This window comes from Ixodes scapularis, unplaced genomic scaffold (genome assembly GCF_016920785.2).
Source record: "Ixodes scapularis isolate PalLabHiFi unplaced genomic scaffold, ASM1692078v2 PGA_scaffold9__187_contigs__length_104089568, whole genome shotgun sequence".
In the NCBI taxonomy this organism is placed as follows: Eukaryota; Metazoa; Arthropoda; class Arachnida; order Ixodida; family Ixodidae; genus Ixodes; species Ixodes scapularis.
This window is the reverse complement of record NW_024609884.1, coordinates 102,986,491-102,994,382: the sequence shown is the minus strand read 5'-3', so window position 1 is coordinate 102,994,382 and position 7,892 is coordinate 102,986,491. Positions and strand designations below refer to the sequence as shown.

The following is a 7,892-nucleotide window of genomic DNA, read 5'->3' as shown; positions in this document are numbered from 1 at the left end:
AACCCCATAAGAATAAAAACAACGTAAGCATTTTTTTAGATAATAATTAGTACCGCGTGCTAGCAAAGCAGATTGGTTAAGGTATCTTGAAGTAGTTCAATTCATGGCATGCTGACGATAGGTGCTGGGAGGCGGTTCTGATAAGATGACGTTGTTGTCACGAAGTTGATGTATGCTGTACTTTGACACTGAGGTATTCAGATTTTAAAATGATCGAAAAGCGAATGCCGTATATTGCTTTTTTTGTGTGGTATCTATATCGGAAGAAGCACTTTTACCTACTCCGTTCTCGAAAAACTGAGCAGAAGAGGTGTATACACTGGTTGTCCTGATCCTCCCATCTCTGTCAATTCATCGGCGTCTTGATTACAAAAGAGCGACGAGAAATTAACCAAGAACGTTGTCTAACGTACGATAGTGATGGAACTGCCAATGTGTACCACAATATTATCTATAAAAGCATAAAAGTTTTTTTTTGCCCCATGGAGAATTTAATCTACACCTTTCGAGGTCTGAAAGAGCTGCACGTGCCATAGGGTAACGTTCCGTGTTTTTGGAGTTTATTTTAAGGAAAAAAATTCGGTGTTTATAGGAGTTTATATTTTGTTAGATTCCCAATTAGTCGTAATTCAGGGCTTAATTTTACTCTTTTAAATGTTTTTTCAAATTGAAGATAAAAATAAATAATGGCCGGACAAAAACATGCCCCAAGTTTTGAAACCGCCAAACCCTTGGACGTAATCCTTGGGAGACATAGAATCTTCAGCTTCCCCGACCAGCTTCGGCTCGGTGGGGGTCTTGGTAGTCGTCCCCGGGCGCGCACCGAGATGTCTCCGTTGCCGTCGCACGGGGCATATTCGCCGTGATTGCAAGGCGCCTCGGTGCTCCGAGTGCGGCGCCATTGGACACGAGACCAGGGATTGTGTCAAGACCTACGCCCGTGTAGCCGGCAGCAGAGCCACCGAGGAAACCTCCGAGCTGCTGATGGACGAAGAGGAGGCGGAGGAAGCAGCAGCACCGGCGTCACCGAAGGAGCTGCAAGGACAGAGACAGAAAAGGGGGGCTCAAGAGAGGTAGAGGCCGGGGCTTCTCAGTAGGCGCCAACGCTCAAGACGGCTCCAGAAGGAAGCTATGAAGCCTCCGACGGGGAAGGCGACGCCGGATGACGCCGTAGAGGACCCTCAGCCAACAAATACTGAAGATGTCAAGGGCGGCGACCAAGACATCGTCATGGCCACAGAAAACTGGGCGGTGAAACGAAGGCTGGATGACTCTGCATCTGGGAGTGGGGAGGCAAAGCTGCGCCTCGAACGGGAATGGCGCGGCAAGGTGGGACGGTACAAGTCGCGGCCTGAGTGACCCAAATGCCGCACGGAGTACACGAAGTGAGTTCTCTCGTACACCGCTATTCGTCTCACACTGCAAGTGCCGTGCTCTCGTACTGGCCTCCCTCTAAAATACAAAATTTTCTGAATAGGGCTTTGAAATTTGGCACTTTAAACGTGCGCGGTCAAGATACACGTCGCAGGCAATGCCAAGTGAGCCGACTGTTTATTGAAAAAGACCTCGACGCAATCGCCGTGCAAGAATCAAAAATAGAGAGCGAGGCACAGACGGAGAGTATGATCCCAGGCAGCACAAAAATATTGGACCAATAATGGACAAATATCGGTCAAAGTTTTAGGAAATGACGGTCCAATAATGATTTGCACCCCGGCTCCAGATCGGTCCAATAACTTGAACCGATCACGGGGAAAGTTTTGAGACCGATATCGCCAACCGTTTTGTGACCGATGTCGTCAACCGTTTTTCGGCCGTCTTTCGAAACCGTTTTACAGCCGTCTTTCAAAATGCTTTGTGGCCGTTATCGTTGAGCCATTTTGGGATTTAAATGTCTTCTTGAAATACGTAAGAATGCGAATGACGTACTCCGACATCAAATGTGAAACTCTTTATTTTCAATGAAAACGGATGCTTCATTTTAGTGGGAATTGGAGATGTCTGACCATCTTCGACTTGGACAAGGGGTATGGCAGCACTGCAAAAAAATTTCACTCAATTTTATGGGTAAAAGTTGCGGGTTCCATAGTGCCAGCATGGTTTCCCGTAATCTAGAAACCGAACAGTCTGTTAAAAACAAGGCATATAATTTTGTAAAATGACGGAACGTCTTTATTCCACTTAACAGACAGTTATCCGTTTTCCCATTTTATTGGTAAAAGTTGCTGGTTTTATATTGCCGGCAAGATTTCCCGTAATCTAGAAACTGGACAGTCTGTAAAAACAAGGCACATAATCTTGTAAAATGACGAAATGTCTATAGCTCACTACGGAGGCCTATCCGTAGGAATTATGAAAGCTGTCGGCACTAAATAATGAAGCACTATACCTTTCGGCCTTAGATAAGGCCAAAGTTACGAGCCATCCGTACCACCCGCACCTCCGATACATCAGGCGACTCCCCTGGGAGGGCTATACCTTTGCCAGGGGTGCCACCTGGCGTATCGGAGGTGCAGGATTGGTGCGGATGGCTCGTAGCTACGGGCTTCAAGAAGACAGAAAGGTCTAGTGCTCCGTTATTTAGTGCAAACAGCTTCCATGCTCAAGCAAGCCGAAGTCACATGAAACTTTTGAGGTATGGATTGGTATGGAGAGTTCATAGTCTCTGTCATTCAATATACTAACTTGTATAATTTTTTATCCTTACACAAAACAACAAGAGTTCAACAAGAAAAGAGGAAAACAAACAGCGCAAGGAAAAGGACAGAGTAGAAGGCGGTAGACAGACACAGCGCTGTGTCTGTCTACCGCCTTCTACTCTGTCCTTGTCCTTGTGCTGTTTGTTTTCTGCTAATATGAATGACCAACTAGCCCAATCGTCAACACTACTGAAGAAAAAGAGCACACAACCTCTACTACTCATTGCCAGGATTTTGTGTGTGTGAGATCAGCTGTTCGTAGAGATGACAGCTGAACCAATTAAGAAGTTTTGCCACAATGCCTTTATTGGAAGAAGGCATGCCTTGCTTTAAGTTGGGAGAAATTTTACATTACAGTTGTCCTTGCGCTTGCCATCTAGATGCCCCTCCGTGCTTGTACTTATAGTTGTCCTTCAATTGGAGACCTCTTCGATATCTTCATGGTGCATATAAGAGCAGCCTGAAATAAAGAGCAGAAGAGGATTCGAAATCAATACACAATCACAACAAGCTGTATATGACATACATGGTTAACATCAGCAAGCAACGTGTTTACTACCTAGCCCAGCTCCCCACCTTTCTACTGCACATGATATAAAAAACAAACCTCCCATAAATTGAACCAAAGTAAAAATTTGCATTGATTTGAATACCCAACACAACATGTGCTTGAGAAATAAAACTAGCAAATTAAAATTTGCATAACCATTCAGTGATATTAAGCACAATCAAGTGAGCCATATCTCCTTTAGAGTATACAGTATGCTCGCGATAATTCAAACTCGGAGATATAATACCTCTGGTTAAGTCAAACAAATTTCAAAACTTGGGCTGTCCCGCTACGTTTTCATTGTATTCATAAGCCGCTTAATTTGAACGACGTTTTCGTGTAATCCATACTTTTTGTTCTCGCGGCCCCGTTGAGTGCACTTCTTTCCGAGCACCGGAGCACTGCGGAGAAGCACCACCTGTGAAGCTTGCTTTCACAGGCTTTGTTTTCCTGCGGTGCACTGGTGCTCAGTAAAAAGCACACTCTACAGGGCTAAAGCAGAGCAGAGCCGTACATATAGATCTTGGTATATGAAAGGAGCAAGCAGAGCCAAGGCCTGCATCAGACGCAGATAGAGGGTTCGACAATCTCTCGCGGCCAACCAGAAGCTGAAAATAATCCCCTATCTACGGTAGTGAGAAACGGTTTTGATAAGTGCCTAAGAGTTAATTGTAGGAACTCTCCACGGTTGAAAATATGGTGCACGCACTGTTTCGATTCTGGTTATGCAAGTAGATGTAGGAGACTAATGTTCCGCTTGATTTCTGTTTTGCTCAAATGGAGTCTGACCGCTTCGACGCCTGGTGTACGGATTACGTCAATCGTTCAGCTGGTTGCGCACGTTTTTTATATTTTCTATATCTTCCACCGTGACTTTGCATGACCACGATCAACACATCACTGCACCCCAGTCACCGAGAGTTACTCCGACGAGCTCATTAATTTGTTTCTCACCACCACTGCCAGGATATTATGCGCGGCTGCTAGTTGGCCACATACGAATTTGTGAAAATGCTCTGGAACACGCCCAGCCCACCTTAAGCGAAAGGCGCCTCCTCATTTGCCTTCTATACATCCAAATGAATGGTTAAACTATCTCTATATACGTCTCTGAAGCAGAGGACACATGAGCGGCAAAAACGGGCGTCGTGCAGCAGTTTCCATATCAATTTGCAAGGATGCTGTGATGTGGCGGCATGGCTTTATATCGCAGTGTTCACGCAAGTTGCTATAGAAACTGCAGCACAATGCCTGTTTCCATTACTCATGGGTCCCTGCTTAACAGTCCCTAATAGACAACTTTTTTCTGGTTGAACAAACTTAATTTTGTTTTGAGGTGTCATGTGCTGTCTAAACAGTTCCTGATAAACAACATTTTTGAGGGTCGAATAAACTTGTGTCATAAATGTTACCAATGTTTCATGAATGGCATACCAGCTTATGATTAATGGGCCTGTACAGAGGAAATCATGAAATATCTGTTTTGCATGTGTAGCCATCCATTTAGTAAATCATAATTTATCTTGCAACATATTAAGATAAACTTTGGATAATTTGAGCTTTTGATAATTCATGCAAAATTCGTGGCTTCCTGGAGTTTGAATTAATTAGTCTACTATATGTCACATTCAAATTAATGGTCTAGCTTCTTGGGCTGAATTGTATCTGAACCTTTTCCTTTGGCAGTGCATTAAATGTAAAATAGTACAGCAATGTTTAGGCTCTAGTTTGTGCACTGGCACAGGCTTGTGCAAATAAGTCAAACTAGCATTAAAGGGAGCTTGAAGCACTTTGTAAGAAATCTGAGTTAGAAGCAGACTTACATAGCATTTTGGCTCGTTAATTCAGAAATTGCACTAAACTTGGGCAAAAGTCAACGTAAACTGCATTTATTTTGAATATGTGCAGCAATTATAGCAGGGCATGCACTGAGCCTTTCTTCCAGATGTAACCTGTCCAAAGCTTGGTGACATCATCGTTGGCATCCCCAAGTCAGCCTATTGGCAAGCAAGGGTTGTCGGACCCTGCTAATGACGTCACTTTTGGTAGTCTTTATCTCCGTTCTTTCGCTCTGCTTTGCTCGGTTTGCCGCAATGAGCGGGGCAACGCCGACAATTTAATTAACGACTACGACGCTGCTACTAGAAAGATTAACAGAAAACTTTGACTTGACTCGGGATCTCTTTGGCTGGGTCTTTGGCGGCTCATGAACTGGGAAGCGCAGTTTGTCAATAAGCGTCCCAGCGTGTCCTTACTTGGCAACATGTGCCGCTTAGCATATCCAGTTCAATTCTAGCAGCCAAACACGGTATCCTGGCAACAGCAGTTAGACCAAGGCGTAATTCAAAGGTAGTCTAGATTGTGTTTACCGTTTATAAATGTCCAGGCACGCCTGTCAATTAGCCCATCCAGAGGCTTTCGGAGATGGTCACGAGAGCCAGCAGGTTGTCTTGGGCAGCTCACTGTCAGCCACTCTGTCCCTCTGTGCACAGTGCCACCTTCATGAGCTCCCACTGAAGAAAATAAACAATCTGAAAATTGTAGCGACTGCAATGAGAACCAATCAGAACATCCCAGCAGCAGATGCTACAGCATGGTGTCTGGAATGCACCTCTGCGTTCTAGCATTCTATACCATCCACTCATTAAAGGTGGTCTCTAAGCGACAGCATTAAATGACGCCACAGTAGTCGGCATGTCCTGCTGTCGGACGAGACAACCCTGGCGGTTGGTTGTACAACTTCTGGCAAAAAATATCCAAAATCCTGGCTGCTAAAGCTTCTGTGGACTGTCAAGCTGAGGGATATTCTCTTCCCCGCAGCAGAAACTACCTCAACAGCCATGATGTTCACAGCTTGTAAAAAAATCCCATGGAAATTCCATTCAGGAGCAAATGGGTAGCTCTAGAGACAACCTGTCGCACTATGAAGCAGTTCCACAAATCTGCCATAAGCAGCACTGCCATAAGCAGCAGCACTTGATTTACAGTACAGAAGTTTGTGTATTTCATACATTTCGAGATGAAATTGTATCTCTGGATTCTCCCAAGACTATAGTTTCCAAGCAGAGATTTACATTGGCAAGCTGGCTGAGTTCCTGAGTAGGAAGGTTTATGTGTCACACCACACGTGTCTTTTGCTGACATTCAGACAAAGGAAGGCTGAATATCCCTGATCGATGGTGATTAGGGTGGAAATCTTCAGGCTTTTGCAATCGCCAACTTCCTCAACATTACCATTTTTCCAGTTCATACACACCCTGCACGAGGTTGAGTTGGGTACCAATGGTCATTAACAACTGCATGAGTGACCTGCACACATATGTGGTAACTACTGGGTGTATCAAGGAGTGGCCAGGCTCTTTAAATTGACCGGAAAAATTCGGTTTCTTAACCTATCGCGCTATTACTTGTGCAGCGTTGCCCACAGATGGTGCACTTTTTTGTAAAATTTGCAAAGAGCAAACTTACCTGAGGAAAAAGTAAAGAAAGAAAAAGGCTTAGCTCCTATGCAAATGCGGCAAATGCGGGAGACAAGAGATGGCACAAGCGGCCACAATGCCAACTGCGCCAACGAACGAGCATACACACTAAACATTTTCACGGCCTTATTGGTGTAAATGGCATGGGTCACAACTCACCCCCTTATTGGTGTACACAAACGCCCTAGAAAAATGGTGTTATTTCTCACACCCTCAAAAACCGGTGTAATCCCTTACACCCTACACAGAAAGGAGTGATTCTGCTCTACACCTATTTATTAGGGTGTGATGGCAGCAGTACACCCTACCAAAAACGTGTACTGCAGCTAGAAGAGCATGGTGGGTAAACCCCGAGACTAGTGACAAAAAAATTGGGAAAACACAATACTGCCTCAAAATGTCTTGAGACGTGTTTTGTTGTCCCAATTTTTTGTCCTAGTCTTGGGTTTTTTTCACCATGATCCTTCACCAGCTCGCCTGCGCAGTAACTCTCACTTCATTCAGCTACAAGAAGTTATACTAAATGTGTAACACAGCACTTCATCAAAAAGTATTTACGGAGAAATGATTGCTAACAAATTGAAACATGTGGAACACTTTATTTTTTGAATCCAGAAAAAATGTGCATGGACCTCATCTTCTTCTTTCGCGAATTCGCGAGAAACCCATGTCAAACCTCAAATGCTGGCATTTGTGACCTAGTGTTAAGTTTTTGTGACAAAGCTACAAAATTCTTAGAGGCTTAAAATAAATGCACTCAAACTTTAAATAAGGCTTTCCTTCGCCTAAACCTACTTTAAAGCTTTCTAGTTTTGCTGACGTAGGCAAAACTCGACAGGCTGGCAGAGACGGAACGACCGGGAGTTGATTGAGGCGTAAGCAGTAGTTCATGCTTGTAAACAGTAAAATGGTCTATTGAGACGGAAGCAGGACTACTACCAGAAGCATGCTTGCAGAGTACTTACAAACAAAACACCGATCTCATGTAATCCGTGATAGTTGCATAATCCGGTTCGGGCGCCACAGAAAAATTCGCAAACACAACGTCCAGGATGAAGGCGGTTGCTCACATTCAACGGAACTCTCGCCGTCGCCGATGAGCAGCTCTCTGTCGTGATAGATGCACAATCCGACTAGGGCAGCACAAAACTACGCAAACACAAT

General features: G+C 44.5%; 1 pseudogene; it reads left to right on the top strand.

The window, feature by feature from the left end:
- Positions 1–686: 686 nt before the first annotated feature.
- LOC8041864 lies at positions 687–1,440 on the top strand (annotated as a pseudogene).
- The last annotated feature ends 6,452 nt before the right edge of the window (positions 1,441–7,892 follow it).